Raw genomic sequence first — 16588 nt, 5'->3', positions numbered from 1 at the left:
TGCCAAGCTGCTCTCACCGATTGGATCATCCCAGCCAATTTTGGAAATCCAAGTCTCTTGGATTAGAACCTTCCCGTGAACCAAGAAGAACGAAATGCAGCCTAGTGGATCAAACAAACTCATCACTACTTTCAAGACTTCTCGCTTAGTCGGTACATTATGGTCTGCCAGCACCTTTTGCAGATCAGGACGAAGCGCAAATGTATACGTAAATGCATCTTCAGCAGGTATCCACCTCATTCCAAGAACTGATTCCGTGGATTCACCACGAGATAACAACAGATTCTTAGAGTTATCACTTGGTAGTTCCCCTACCATTCGCAATACATCCGCTGAATTTGAAAGAATATTGCGAATTTCAAATCCTCCCAGTGAGTGTACGAGTTTCACTTCATTTACTACCTGAACCGCCTCCTGGATGGTTTGGAAGCTATCCAAGTAATCATCCACGTAGTGGTTTTCGTGAATAGCTAGCGCTGCTCGTGGATATTGCTCTGCGAACTCCTGGGCGTTGCGGTTTTTTACAAATTGCGCTGATGCTGGCGAACAGGTAGAGCCAAATGTTGCGACCTGCATTACGTAGATTTGCAGTGTTTCAGAGGGATGTTCCCGCCAGAGAAAGCGTTGAGAGTGTTGATCTTCCTTTCGAATTTTAATCTGGTGGAACATCTCTTTAATGTCCCCTGTTACAGCCACTGGATGTTGGCGAAAGCGAGAAAGCACTGCCGGTAGTGGAGTCAAAAGATCCGGACCTTTGAGGAGTTTGGAGTTAAAGGACACGTCACCAACCTTTGCCGATGCGTCCCATATTAGCCGCAGCTTACTGGGCTTTTTGGCGTTTATTACGACACCTAGGGGGAGGTACCATGTCCGCTTGATATCGCAAGAGAACAGTTCTTCATCTTCTATTCGGCGGACATAGCCCTTTTGTTCATAGTCACGTAGTTGTTGAGTCACCCGTTCTCCTAAAGCTGGATCTTGGCGGAATTTGCGTTCTAGAGATAGGAGTCGACGAAGTGCCATGCTATAGCTGTCAGGAAACTCTACCTCGTCGGTTTTCCACAGCAAACCTGTTTCGAAACCCTTATCGATGCGCCTGGTTGTCGTTTCCAGGAGCATGTTAGCTCGTTTGTCGTTTGGATTCCAGAAGCTATCATGTTGCTTTCGATGGCGAAATACTCGCGAAGTTGTTCGTTGAGCAATTTATCAACATTTGACGGAACAGCGACATGAATATTCACGGCCACGTTCCGAATCGGACTAGCAGGGACTCCACCGTATATACTCCAACCGAGATGACACTTGACAGCCACCGGATCATGTGGTCCTCCTTCACGCAGTTTCCTCGGCACGCATAAGCTGAGATTGTTGAGTCCGATGAGTAGCTTGGGCTGAACATTGGTATAGTCCTCGATTGGCAACCCCCGTAGGTACGGAAAATGTTGGACCATTTCTCCATAACGAAGCGTTTGTGACGGAAGAACCAGACAGCTTACGGTACGAACATGATGGAGATCATGAAGCGACGCGCTATTTTTTGCGGTGATTTTCAATTGTATTCTCTGCGAACTGGATTCCTCTCGGGAGACATTTCCCGTCCATTGTAGCGTTAACGGTTCGGTTGGCCCCGTTGCATTCAACTGTTCGGCAACGGTCTCCTCAATCAACGTTTCCGAGGAGCCTTCGTCAATAAAGGCGAAGATTAACAGTTTCTGTCCATTTCCGTGTAGCATGACAGGAACTATCCTGAACATACAAAACTGGCCAGTAGACAAATGGCTAGCGGATATTCCAGTTTGCGAATTCGTTGGTGCACCATGGAGCAGCGTGTGGTGTTTATGGCGACAGCCTTCCACTTCGCAACCTTTCCACGACCGACAAGGCCATTTACCGTGGTTATTCAGGCATGTACGGCAAAGGCTCTTCTGTTCCGTCAGTTTCCATCGATCTTCGGTATTGAGCGATTTGAAGCGCGCGCATTCGTTCAATCGATGACCCTCTCGGCTACAGCATGGACACGGTTTCCCAGATTTCCCGGTTCTAGCCATTGATAAAGATGGCGTTGAAGTAGCTGCATATCCTGGAGAGTGAGTTTGAACGATACCTTTCTTCATTTTCACCCTCTCATTTTTTCCGGACCTGTCGAGTGTAGGAAGCTCGTAGGAAACTTGGCTCGCAGTCGCAACCATTCCGGACATGAACTCCCCAAAGGATTGAAGCGTAGCTATCGGGAGACGTGACTTATAAACCGCCCATTCCATTTTCATCGATCCCGGCAGTTTTTCTACTAGCTCCTGCATGAGGGCCGGATTCGAGAGGTGTACATTTTGGTCTGCCGCAACAAGATGATCTACCAGGGTCTGAACTGCAATGCCAAATTCTATTAGGTCTCCAAACGATCGTACCTAGGCGTCGGGACGTGTTGAATTTTTTCGAGCAGCGATCGTATCAGCAGCTCGGGTCTTCCATAGAGCGTGCGTAGAGTTTGGATAACGTGCGGTACGCTTGACGGGAGCAATAGCTTGCTACGCACAGACTCTAGTGCGTTACCTTCAAGACATTTCTTAAGACGTATCAAGTTTTCAACGTCGGTGTATCCGCATGCCGTCGTCGACTGTTCAAAGCTTGTTATGAAGAGCGGCCAGTCTTCTGGTCGACCACTGAACTTTGGCAAGTCTTTCCCCAGTACTTGTCTTGCTGCCAACTGATTAGTGCTCAATTCTGCTGAGGCGCCAGATAGTGCAACGGGATTCCCACACGACTGAAGTTGCGATTGGCTTAATTCGTTTCCAGCGCTGGTGAACATCAATGAATGTTGCTGCGGGTTACGAGCAGGCATCGACATGTTAGATTGAACGGGTGGCTGACAGGCATTTGGAGGCTGATAAGCTTGTTCGATGGCTGCCGAGACGGGAATTTGCGGAAGTACTGACTGCGGCGGAATATGCGATGTTCGGAGCATTGGTGCGGCGGAGGATTGAACGGGGTGCTGAATGGAGGACCTCATTAGTACAGGCATCGAGGTACTTGGCACGGTTGCAGAAACCAGTGTTTGAACGGGCGCCGGAAAGCTGGTGGGAATGGGCGATGCAACGGACACCGACGTTGTGGCAGCTGGTTGTATCAACGCGGGGGGTGGTAGGATGGTGTGAACAAGTGCGTCTGTAGGGAACGGACACGGGTCTTCTTGTTTTGCCAACCACGATGATACCTTCTCGATTGAATCAATATTCGAACCGGATTTGCTACCACATTCGGACATCTGTTTCAGAAGTTCGTTCTTTTTCTCCAGGGACTGCTGCTTCATAAGTTTGCGCTTTTCCAGAATTTCCTTCTCTTCCTTCAGCTTCAATTCCCGTAGGCGATTCTCCTCATCCAACAACTTCTTTTTTTCCTCCAGTTGCCTATGGGCTTCCTCCATTTCGCGCTTCTTAAGTTCCTCTTCCGCGTCTAAATCTTGCTTCTGCTGCATCTCCTGTTCTTCCAGTAGCTTCATCTGCGCTTCTAACATGGCCAATCGTGTAGCGGAACTGATACTAGATGGGGCTGGGTTGGCTCTCGTGGTTGTTTTCTTCGACGATGCTCTTGGTGATCTCTTGTCTTGCTTATCCGGTGGTTTCAACGACTGCTTCGACTTACCTCCGGTGTTCTTCAACTTACATACGCTGCAGAAGTATGGTTGGTCCGTTATGCTCCTATCTACACCGGCGCATGTAAAGTGCTCCCATTCCTGACATGCATCGCAGGCGACCATCTGCTCTTCGGCCGAATCGGGACGCTGGCATTTCTTGCAACTGAATCCAGTGGCATTGTGATGTCCATCCATATTTCTCCCTCGTACAAATATCTTTAAGATTTGTGGGGTTAGGGATCACCAGGTCTTAATAGCAACACGATTTTTGCGTTTGTGAGCTTAAAGCTAAAAATAAATTTTATTTCAGCGAATTCATTTAATAATCAAGGAACGAACTTACATATTTGGTGTACCAAACTGAAATTAGGGATGAGTCGTATCTACAATTCCACTGGTTATAGTTCACCTCTAGAATAACAAATTTTCCAGTTATGTTGTGTTGCATATTTCATTGACCGTATTTACTTTACTGTAATATTTCAAATTTCACGATATTGCATGGTAGATTTAGGTTTTAACGTATAATGATAGATTGTAAGCGCTGTAAATAGTATTTTTAAGCAAAATTGTACATAATAGGTAATTAAATTAACAAAAAACCAATCAATATTTTCTTACGTTATCACTCGGCTTGCTTCGCTGTATGATGTATTGTTCGATCTTATACCTATCCTGCTAATCATCTAGTTTGACAACTGTGAGCCGAGTACGGATAAAAAGTGGTATTATTGATGTGTGGCAGTGCCACCAGAATTACGGGTCTTGTCGTTACATGAACAAAGTATGATTTATGATGGTTTCGACAAACAAATCAATTGTATATCCATCAAATCGGCAGTATACCAGTTTGTTATCAAAGACCCTTGAAAATCAGAAATTTTGGCGGGAAAATTGCAATTTTTTACAAAAGCATAATTGACTCTGAACAGCTCCGAACACGTTCATGAATCACTTTAGCTTCGTTTACTCGCGAGCACGACAGATGCGAGTGATTCGGCACTATGATGCTCGCGAGCGTTTCGTTTCATTTTTGTCCCCGTTCAGCAGAAATGTTCTTCACTTTCCAACACTAGTCGTATTATCAAAAGTAATACGTGTAATTCCCAAAACAGCTCTTTGAAATATGATTCGGAAAATTGCTGACAGGATTCTCTGAAAACTTCTAATGAATACTCTTATTTCTAATTCCTATTTAGATTGTTTTCGTTCTCTTGATTCATGTATGGTATTTCTTTGAATCCTATTCGGTTTCTTTTTGATTCCTTTTTATTTTTCTTTTGATCTAATTTTTTATTTTTTAGTCATGCGGTCTCTATAGTTTCAAGTTTTGAGACACTCAGTCGCTACCAACCCTGTTCATAGTGTTTCATTTAAAAATTCAGTTAAAAATGATGCGGATGGTGTTAAAAATTGATATTTTGTTGAGAAATTAACGAATATGGCATAAAGGTTGTTAGACCTGACGAAAATCCTGGCTACGCCCATGCCGGCGTCGTCCATTCATCCGTCAAACGCCAAACGATGACGGCCATATCGCACGCTATCATCTCTTTCGCGCGCGTGTCCAACACCTGACAAGAAGATCAACAACAAACAGTATTGCACTCGTGGCGCCATAAATCAAGAAAGGCTTCGTCTTCATCCGTGCGATCAAACGTCTGATGGTCAGGTCTTTGGACCCGACCCGGCTTAGACCAAATAAATAATGAAATGTATTGCTTTTGTTCCACATTCTATGGTGTTTCCTAAATATAAAGGCAAAAAGTGCCGTAACTCAACTCAATCTTGAAAGATTCAAAAAGTTTAATAACTCTGAAATGTTGTTCTATCCATAAGTAATCATAGAAAATATCCTGCTTGGCAGATGCGATCCTCAGCGTATCGAAGCAGTCGTGGCCGAGTGGTTAAGGCGTCTGACTCGAAATCAGATTCCCTCTGGGAGCGTAGGTTCGAATCCTACCGGCTGCGAAATATTTTTGTACGTGTATTTCGCTGTCACTACTCGTTTCACTCTTTTACATTACTAGTACTTTATAGATGCGATTTTGTATTTGTGTGAGCAATTCAAATAGTTGAAATCCATAATTTCGACTTTTCCCGGGACAATTCGACATAAATCGTGAGAGCCTAAATACCTATTCGCTTCCACGATAAGTACAACTGCAACTTCCGAAAAGCACTGTGTACTCTGTAACTAGTTGTTTCCCACGTATATTTGTTTTGTCTGGTCGTTCGCTGGACCCTCTAACGGATAGCCACTTACTCACATTTTCGAAAATAGAGTTATCCATCTCAGGTGACGTTCAAACGAGATTGTTGTCATATCTTTGCGCCACTTGGCGGCGCGGTCTGTAACTCCGCAAGTGACCGTGAACGTTTTCATCGTGTTTTCTTGGACTTGGTCTTTGCGGTCGTCGTTGTCGGCTAATCGTTCTTGGAACTGCCGTCCGCCACTGTACACTATGGGCGCTTTCCATATAATCTGACGGCTAAAAATATTGTTTCGTCTATTTATTAGTTTCGTGATATGAAATGTGATAATTTCTTTTCAAAAACTTCATTTTTTTTCCAAAATAATTTTATAAATTAGCTTGCGTTTGGTGTTTAAAGATCTGTATAAAACATTACTATAATGTAGTACATTTCATTCAACAAATACCTTGTATTTGCAAAGAATTTTATATTTTTCCGATAATTTCTAACTTTCAAAAAATTGTATCAACAAATCTTCGTATCAGAGTAAGATATCTCTGAAATTCCAGGAATATCTTAAGGTAAAGATGAATCGAAGCCAAACCTCGAATTTTCAAAAGCACAAATCTGGAGAACCAAACATCCGATTAAGCTGAAAACTTAATCGATTGGTCACTAGGTGGTGGTCACCAATCGATTGAGTTTTCAGCTCAAACGGGTGTCCGGTTCTCCAGATTTGTGCTCTTGAAAAATTGAGGTTTGGCTTCGGTTCATCTTCACCTTAACAGAAGTGTTTCCTATGAAATGAAAACAAGATTGAACGATCAAAAAAATAAAAAAAAAAATTCTACAATTTTTGGCCATCTGGTCGCCCATAGTGCCCATAGTCTTTTAACCGCATGCGTGTGATAGACAACCCGGACAACAACGACGAAGACTTCATCGCACCAAAATGCTGTTTGGAATTGAAGCAGAGACTTTCCGCGCGCGCGCGATCATTATGCCTTTTTCTACGCTTCAAGGTTGCGCAGCTCAGTGGCTGGCGGCGTATGGTAAGCTAAGCGCCCAACAATAATGGTGGGAAAAGTGGGCTGAACTTGATTGTTGTCACTGACCAAGACATTACCTGTTACTTCGTTCGGTTTAGTAACTGCAGGAAGTTCGGCGTCGCGCGTCGGTGGATTTTGGCAATGAGAAATTATTTTACTATTTTAGACACCGTACGACACTATATGGAAGAGTTAATCGGAAAACGAAATTTTGTTGCGATCGAAGTTCAACTAAAAAAGTTTGCAGTTTTTTTTAATCTGTATGCAAACTAAAGACAACCATGAACATTTCTCGATTACTTTTTCAAATCGACGTAAGTAACTTTCATACGGTTTTGAGAAAATTAATTATGAAGAATCACAACCTTTCTTCTAAAATTGTTTTAAAATGAATCCCCTTTTTAACATTTAACATTTTACCGTGTTCATCGCTTAAATTTTGCATGCAATCAGCTCGCGTTTAAACTCAAGGTAGTTCCTATCACTTCCCACAAAAATTGTATGACAAAATGATAAGCCGTTTCAATCAGTTACTTACGACGTTTTTGTACCAGTGTAAAATCGACTCAAGTAAAGTTTTGTTTTGATTCGTGGTTAAGTCACTTTGTCTCCCATACAACGGAGCGGCGAAAGTAGCGGTTAGGTTGCGAAAGTGGAGAATCTCACGTTCGTCGTTTTGTAAATTCGGAAATTAAACGTTCTAGAAATTGCTAAAGTAAGTTTGTTGACTTTTCTGACTTGAGTCTGTTTGAATAAGTCTTCGAGATTTGATTTCAGCAGAACCACGCTCGTGGATACAATCAAAAATATTTTCCTTGGCTCCAGAGAGGATCGAACTCACGACCTTCGCGTTATTAGCACGACGCTCTAACCAACTGAGCTATGGAGCCATTGATGCTTGAACGGTGACCACGTGTCAGCGCTAGACGTACACAAATTAAAGCGTATTATCTCGGACTAACGCTCGCTTATCGTATGTAAAAAACGCGAATCGATTAAATGTGAAACGAATTCATCTGAGTCCAAGCCTAAAAACATCAACAAAAAAACGATAACACTCAATTCAGAGTTAACAACAGTGGTTTACTTTATCAACACAACTACAACCAATTTTTGTGCGATCAATTTTTTATCGGTTTACAATTTTTTTGACACACGCGAAACAGGTTTTTTTTCTGTAGGAACACAAAAACCCAACTTCAAACAAATGTTTCCATTCGAGTAAAAAAGAAAAGTTCAAAAATAAACCCGCTTTATCGGAATGATGCTGCTGCCGACGGTTGGTCAACTCGGAACCAGCATAAGCTGCTATGCTCTTGGCCTCCTGGTGGTGGATGTTATTTTGTGTCGAATGTAATTTTTATTGAACCAATTTATTGTGGTTTTTCTCGGGCGCGCGCGAAAAAGGGCCGCAAAAAATAAAGGCACAAGGTTGAGTGTGGTAAAAATAATCAACACAAAGCGAGCCAACAACAACAACAGGCAGCAATAGCTGGGATGAATAATTGGGTTGTTGGAATTTTCGATGAAAAATGAGATATTGTTCTGGAATCGGGAGATGTGAAAAAAGGTTTCTATTGGGTGGATTTGACGGAGGGTCAATCGAAAATCGTGGATGGCCTAGAATAGTACCGGAGAATGGGCAAAAAGACGTAACGCCTACCCGGGTAGAGGAGAATTGCAAAAGAATAACAAAATTTACCATTAAAATAGAATGTTTGAATAGCAAAATTAGTTCTTTGTTTGTTTGAAATAAGAGATAAAGTAACAAAAATAATAACTAGTTTGTATGGCATAAAAACTAAATAATATCATATTTTGCCATTATAATAACAAAATAATAGCAAAATATAGGCAACCGTAAATAACAAAATATGTTTTTATTTAGATATTGATAACAAAATAATAACTAAATAAGCTATTCACGAGTAGATCAAAATAATGGTAATTTTAGTTCTTTTACTTTAATATTTAAATTTAGCATGATTGAAAAATAAACTTCTTGCTTTCCTGCAAATAAATTTGCTTTTTAATTTTTGAATATCATACGAATAGTAAAATGAGCTATTACGGCAAAATTTGATGTTGGTTTGTTATCATGAATTACTTAAATAAAGTTTTCAAATATCAAAATAATGACATATTTTACTGTGATGGCGATGTAGGTTATTCTTTAGATATTTAATGTATTTTTAAGTATTTTTGCACAAATAACAAATGTTACCATGATAGTGTATTTTGATTAGTTATTACATGACTTTCAAGTATAACATACCAATGACAAATTTTGCTATGATTGTATGTTTTGCTATTGATAAGATATTTAATGTCATATATTAATAACATAGTAATGGTTAAACTAGATATGATTGCAAAATTTGTTCTTATTTTACCATTATTTAGTTATTCACCTCTACCCGGGTAGAACATTTTTATGTGAAGTCTTTTTCTTTAAACAAATGTATTTTACAAAGGTTTGGTCATAATTACACTTAGAGTCTTACATGTGGATCCCTTCAAAAATTCTTGACTTGCTAGTTTTTCCTAATTTTTCCGAACAAATCATATTATCTTATGATTGGAGCTGAAAGAGCATTGGAAAATATGTTGAAAACTGAAGTCAACTCAATTTTGACGAAAATTCAGATGGGACTGACTTGCGATAAACGGCAGTAAACAGCTCATAAACTCCTTCCTTTTTATTCCTGCATCTACTTACTCGGACTATTATCGCTTGAAAATGTTATTTTAATTGCTCATTAACAGTTTCTCTACATATAATATGATAAATCCTATCAAAAACCAGATAAAAATGGGGAATTCGGGTAAAATGGTCATGATAACGATTCGTGCGGTCAGTTTTTATTTGTGCACTCCCTTTCTTAGACTGTTAGGGAAAAAATAGTGAATGCGGGTAAATGATCATGATAACGATCCGTACGGTCAGGTCCAGCTCCTGAACTCACATCTTTATACTCGTATCGTCTTAAATACGTTATTTCAATTGCTCATACACAGTATTCCTGTGTATAATGTGGGAAATCCTTTCGAAACCTTAATAAAAATGGGTAATTTGGATAGGTATGACAACAATTGGTGTGTCAATCAAAACCACTACTTTCATTTAGAATCGTCCCTGAACACCTATCAGCACTACAATGCTCATACTTCCAGATATGTCCTCAGGGATTAGGTACCTACTCCAAATATTCTTTTATAATTTTCGTCTGACATTTTTCAAGTAATTCTACCAATTTTTATAGTTGTTACTCAAGAATATCTTTCAAATATTCCTATAAGAATTCTTTTTGAAATTTCCCTAAGGCTTTTTCCAGGAAATCCTTCACAAATTCTTTGAGAAGTACCAACCTACGGTGATTTTCCAGTATTTTTCAAATTTTTCAAGCCTCATATGTCATAATGGATTCTGCCATAAATTGCTCCAAGAATTCCTGCAGAGGTTATTTCTTGAAATCTATTAGGAACTCTTCCACGAATTCAATCAGGGATTCCTTATGAATTTTCTACAGGAATTTTCTCCAGAAATTTCATCCAGAGATTGCTCCTGCAGTCTTTTCCAAATATCTATCGAGTGATTGTTCAAGTAAATTATCCATGGATTTTTGAAAAGTTCATAAAGGTTTCCATACCAGCAAATGCAATTGTTCCAGCAATTCATCCGATTATTACTACATAAATATCTCCCAGGATTCCGTTTGAGTTTTTTCATGGATTTCTTCAAAGAATCCTACAGGATTAAAAGCCAGGGTATATATTAAAAAAAGGAGTTTTTCTTACTCAAACTGGGTGTCGACTACCTGAAAAAAAAACCAGGAAATTCAGGGAATTCGATTTTTAAGCTGGAAAGTCAGGAAATTTCACTTGAGGTCAGGGAAAAATATCAATACTATAATATCATACGAGTTGATTGTTTGCAAAGTTATCGAACAGGCTAAGTCAGCAATACAATAATTGATAATCATGATGTTTAAATTCCACACGATATATAGAAAAAGGTAATTAGTCTTTCAAAATAGCAGTTCGCCATTGAGAAAATGCTCTTATGTATAATAGAGTAAACTTTATTGCATATAATTATCCTCAGAATTCAAATTTTCTGAAATAAAAAGCATCAAAAGTGCTCTGCGAACAACTTCTTCTGAATTTGCGCGTATTGCTTCAAAAGTATTTTGTTCCAAGGTTTCCTGGATCAACTCATTGCCTAGTTCCGCGCATTTTGCTCGAAATCTTGAAAAGTATGGAGTTTACTCCACTTAATCATGTCAATATTTACAAGTTTGCTTAAAATATACAAGTAAGACTGATGGAACAAAAAATCCAATGAGATTACTTGGCGATACTTATAGAAGAATTCCTCGGCGTAATTCATAGGGGAATCCTAAAATATTAACTAACATAAATTACCTATAACGAATCATCGTGAAGAATTATTGAAAGCATTCTATGAAAAAAATGAAAATATTTTCAAAAATAATCTATCTGATCCTGTAAAATATCCTTGAAAGTATTCCTGAAATAATCGTAGGAATTCCAAATGATATTCTTGGTCTGAAAGAAATTCTCTAACAATTTATAGAGAATCCTGGAGATGAGTAGCTGTTAGAGGAAATCTTAGAAAAGTTCAATGAGAAGTATTGAAGGAATATCTGGAAAAAATATGCTAAGAATTTCAAAAGGATTTTCTGATAAATGTGCAAATCTTTAAAGTAATTCTCCAAACATTTTTTTGAGCAATGGCTATTTTTTTTCCTGGAAAAATCAGGTACAACCAGGAAGGTGTCCAAAATTGTCGTTTATGCCAAAAATTTGTGAAATTATATCTGAGGTAGTTCACTAGCCGAGGACTAGAGATTTTTCGGGTTCGGGTTCGGGTCGGGTTTGAAAGCTACAAAATTGTCGGATTCGGGCTTGAAAAAAGTCGGGTTGAGTCGAATTTGGATCGAGTTTGGTGAGAATTGTGAACAGATTAGCAAACTGAAAGCTTCCCTATGCATCAGAAACGATGAATTTACTATCTTTTCGAATTCGGGTTTTATTCGGAGTTTTCTAACAAAAACATTTCGGGTTGGATTCGGGTTCAAACAGTGACATATTTTCGGGTTCGGGTTGGGTACGGGTTTGCCTTTCAATTATTGTCTTGGGTTCAGGTCGGGTCCGAATCAGAGTTGCTCGCTGTCACTATCAATGCTTAAAATTTGTTGATTTGTACAGGCCGACTGCGATACAAATCGGATCATTCCATATCACATCAACATCATGCTGTCAACTCCATCACCAGTGCATTGATGGCGATAGACTATGGATATCACTGATGGGTTAAGTTTAGCTTTAAATTTAGCAGATAAAATGGCAATTTATCAGTACGATGTTCTTGACAGTATTGCAGATAGACTGAAACTAGGTGTTGGTCATTGAAAATCATTAATAGCATGGATAATGACCACGTGATCACTTATTCTGGTGTGATTATGATCTAGAGTGCGATGTCGCATCACTGCTGTTGGTTGTCAAATCAAAGTGATATTGATAGCTCGCAAGTGATATTGATAGTTTTAGACCATCAGCTGATATGATTGATATTAGGCAACTCTGGTCCGAATTTGAAGAAATAAAATAAGTCGGGTGCGGGTCGGGTTCGGGTTTGAAAAATGTGAAACCCGACCATCGCTACCGAGGACATATTTGTTCTTACGGATTATTAACTTGAATAAACGCTCAAGAATGTTATCTGGCAGGTATATCTCAGTGTAGTAAAAATTATTGCGAAGTTTATTCATACGACCTATTACATAAACTATACATCATGCAAATCGCCGGATATGTTATTTCTTGTACAAATTGTACTTATTTCGGTTCAAATTAATTAATTCAGTGGTCTGGAATATTCCTGGAAAGCGACTGGAAGGTCAGGGAAAGTCAGGGAATTGTATTTCCAAAATTTAGTCGACACCTTGTCAATGTTAATAATCAGTAGTTTCAGTAATGATTACCTTAGTATTTGCCTTAGAAAAACTTCCCGTACCACATGCCACACCTCCAATGATATATTTATTGAAGGAATTCTCAGAAAATTTCTAGATATATTTTAAGGACTTTTTTGGAAAATTTAAGAAAGACTCTGTTGAAGGAAGTCACGAAGGAATCCTTGGAGTAACCACTGCTACCATGAATAACGTGTCGATAACTTCCACAGGTACAGACCTCAACTAAATCGGCGATCACAACAAGCCCAGTGGTTTCCAATGAGGTGCTAGTACAGTGGGATTCCGTTTTTGGCAACACGATTGAAATTTTCAGTCGCCAAAAACGGAACCTAATTTCTAAATAAAATTCTAATTTTATTTCGCAATAATTGGTAATAAAAATATCCTTAGGATGTTGTTACGTTATCCTTATGGAATGACTTCGAAACGGTCATTTCGAAGCTCTTTTCAGTAGGGCAGCGCTGTAAGCTTATAGCGTTCATTAAATTTGATATTCAATATACTTTTTTCAATTTAAATGTCAATGATGCTTAGAAAGCCTATTTTACCCAATTTATGGATCAATGCACAAAAATCTTCCTCTCTCTTTTACTCTTACATAAAATTTGTAAACAACAAGGCCAGTAAACGTCAAAATCCAATGCAAAATCAAAACAGTGCAGAGCCCCATACGTGTAGGCCATGTAAAATCAATAGTCGCATAAGTAACCTTCATTCAGAAATTGGTTATGAAAATACAGTCCCAATACTGAACTCTAGTCATATTGCAACTGTGCCACTGGGCGTTGCATGCTAGTCCGTTGTCTAATGTGATTCTGCCTTCGGAGGGGAAATCGTCCACTGGAAGTATTAACGTGTTGCTGTCTTATTTAAATTTAATACTTAGCTGAAAAGCATGCTATGTCGCTGTGTCCTCGTTAATGGCAAGAAGAAACAGAAGATGTGTAAAAAAAAAAACTTGAAGTCAGACCAAAACACTAGATTAATCATCTCTGTTACCATATCTGGAAAAGAGAAAGGTCCTAGAAAAGATGTATGAAGAAAAACATCGAAGATTTCTTAGAATATTTTCTGAACAATCTCTGAAAATGTTCCTAGAAAATAAATGTAGGGCTTCCTCGAAAGTTTGAGAAAGATTTCACATAAGATGGAACCATAACATACAGTTTTCTGGTACAGTTTATGGGATTTTGAAACTCTACTGCAAAGGACTCATCAAAATGCACAAACTATGTTGTAACATCAGGACATGTCTGAACTGGACAGTATTCCTAGCTTTTGAATGTAGGTGAATGCTTTTATAAGTGCTTGTGTGTTGTGCTGACAATCTATAACAAATCAGGCAGACTTGAGTGGGCTGGTCACTCAGTGTGAATGTATAAGAAAAGATGTAGAAAATCCAGTAGAGAAGCATACAGATGTCGCTGATTTCGTGAAAGATTGCGTATACGAGACCATTACGCAGTAAAACAGTGCATATGGGAACCGTGAAAGAACGAAGTATTTGAAAAAATATCGACGAAGATAGAACTTCAGGATATGATCACCGTAAAGTTGAGCTGCTATTCAAAGTACAAAAACCAAAAACTCAATGATACCCGAAAATTAATAATAATTTTGGGGACCATCTTGGATTTAACGCCATCTCAATTTTTAGTAGTAGAAATTTTCAAAAGATACCAGTGGTTTCCAAAGGGTTCTTGGATGTTACCAAGAGAAGCCAAGGCAGTTTGTTTTGTTTAGAATGTAAAATCATCCCATTTCCAATTTTATTTGCGAACAACTTGAAGTTAACATAAAACCAATATATGTGCAAAAATAGGGGGATTAGGAACATAATGGACAAGCGAATGCTTATTTTTTTTAAATCATAAAATGAAAATACTATTCAGTTACCGTCGGCTAGTTTTCATGTTTGATATTAGTATGTTTGATATTAGTATTCGTGATAATAGAATCAAAACAACTGTAGAAAAACAAGATTAAAAATTCTGTCGAAAACAAGGGTGGAAAAAAGCTATCGGGGCAAGGCCTTTGGGAAATTTAGTAAAACACAATACTATTAACGAGTATCAAGCATTCTGATACGTTTAAAGTCGTCATTAATAAGAACCATCAATTTATAGACGATTCGTTTTATGCTATAATTATTTCATGATGATCTGTAAACCAATAACAACAGTCTAATTATCGTCTGAAGACTGCCTATTATAAAACTGAACACTCTCATTTTCTAGCAAAAAAAATATAGCACCAACCCGAAGCCCTTTGTGTGCCTCTACAGCAACCAATAACTATCCACTCGTTACTCCTCGCTTATTAATAGCGCAAACTTTGTTCGGAGAACAATAATGTGATCTTCGAAAATTACTTGCCAGCATCCTGCGGGTGGTCTGGGCATTGTCTAGGGTCAGACCCTTTGTTGTTATAGGTAGATCCAATGTCCAGCAAAAGGTCTCCCCCATAATGGGGTGTGGAACACCCCGCTAGAGCTACTAGCCAGTCGTTCTGCCAGCCGACCGACATCTCATTGAGTACAAATTGTTAGAAACTTTAATTGCATCTGATCTCTTTTACCCGGCAAGCACCACACCGTCTTTGGAAGGGAATGCTTTGTGGTGGCAGCGGCGGCGAGCTTCGGATTATTTATCTCTTTTCATCATTCTAGAGAACAGTTTGGAGCAATATACATACACAGTACGAGAAAAAAAACAAATATTAAACATTGAATTTTATAGTATTTGTACTCAAAAATGCATCATTCTTGTAAAATTACGTGATAAATAAATTAATGTGACGATAATAAGTTCGATGTGACGGAAAATCATGTAATTTGTGCCTTGAATTTCCGTAATTTTACTCGCTTCAATATGTCGGACATATATGACGCAAATTTACATGATTTTTTTCTAAGTGCATATTTATTGGGGTGGATGCTAACTTTTTCGGTTCTCGCTTCCCAATCATCCGAGACCGGGTGTTCCTTTCCGATTGATGTTTCTAGTAGTTGCTTGTTGTATGTATCTCCTTGACTGACGACTATAGAGCCCCAAGGCAGGGAAGGCAAACAGGCAGCCACTCGACTAGACTCGTTGACGGTATAATCAGACAACCAGTCAAGAACAACGATGGTGAGCTCCTTCTGGGCAGGGCGTCGGGCACATCATGAAGAAAATCCAACGAGATGCAGGGTTGCTTGCATAAAATGGGTAAAAATTGCCCCAATTGCCTAACTACCGATTGGAACAATTATGTGTGTTTCTTTGTGGTGAGAAATGACCGTGATGAATGCATTTTGTTGGAAGAGTTAACCTATCTACGAGCTATGGTATCGAAAAAGTATCGTATGTGGCATAAAACGGGGAAACTTTCATAGTTTTTCTTAACAAAAGTCGTTTCTTTGGCAAAGTTGTCCAAGAACTGGAGGGCAGTCTAATGACAGTTTTTTTTTTCGTTTTACAATTAGTGTGGTTTCCAAATCAGAGATTCCTGAACGATTGTAAAATTGATCCTGGAAGTCAGTGTAGATTCTGAGATTTCAGGATGAATCCTGGGATTCCAGTGTGGATCTTGGATTGGAACATAGATCCTTGGTTTCCAAGGTGAATCTTGGGATTCCAGTGTGGATCCTAAATTTCGTGTGTGGATCCTTGGATTCCTGTAAGGATCATTGGATTCAAGTATAGATCCTGGGTTTTCTGTGTGGA

At 39.1% G+C, this 16588-nt stretch overlaps 1 protein-coding gene and 2 non-coding genes across 3 annotated transcripts in view; 1 reads left to right on the top strand and 2 right to left on the bottom strand.

Moving 5' to 3' along the window:
• Positions 1-16588, bottom strand: part of LOC5575022 — a 366593-nt gene that overhangs the window by 128593 nt on the left and 221412 nt on the right. The gene's annotated exons all lie outside the window — the stretch shown is intronic.
• On the top strand, positions 5521-5602 carry Trnas-cga. Its single transcript has one exon. It is a non-coding gene; the product is annotated as a tRNA-Ser (tRNA).
• Positions 7693-7766, bottom strand: Trnai-aau. Its single transcript has one exon. It is a non-coding gene; the product is annotated as a tRNA-Ile (tRNA).

The sequence above is a fragment of the Aedes aegypti genome, chromosome 1 (assembly GCF_002204515.2).
Source record: "Aedes aegypti strain LVP_AGWG chromosome 1, AaegL5.0 Primary Assembly, whole genome shotgun sequence".
NCBI lineage: Eukaryota > Metazoa > Arthropoda > Insecta > Diptera > Culicidae > Aedes > Aedes aegypti.
The sequence above is the reverse complement of the archived record's forward strand: the minus strand, read 5'-3'. Positions and strand labels throughout refer to the sequence as shown.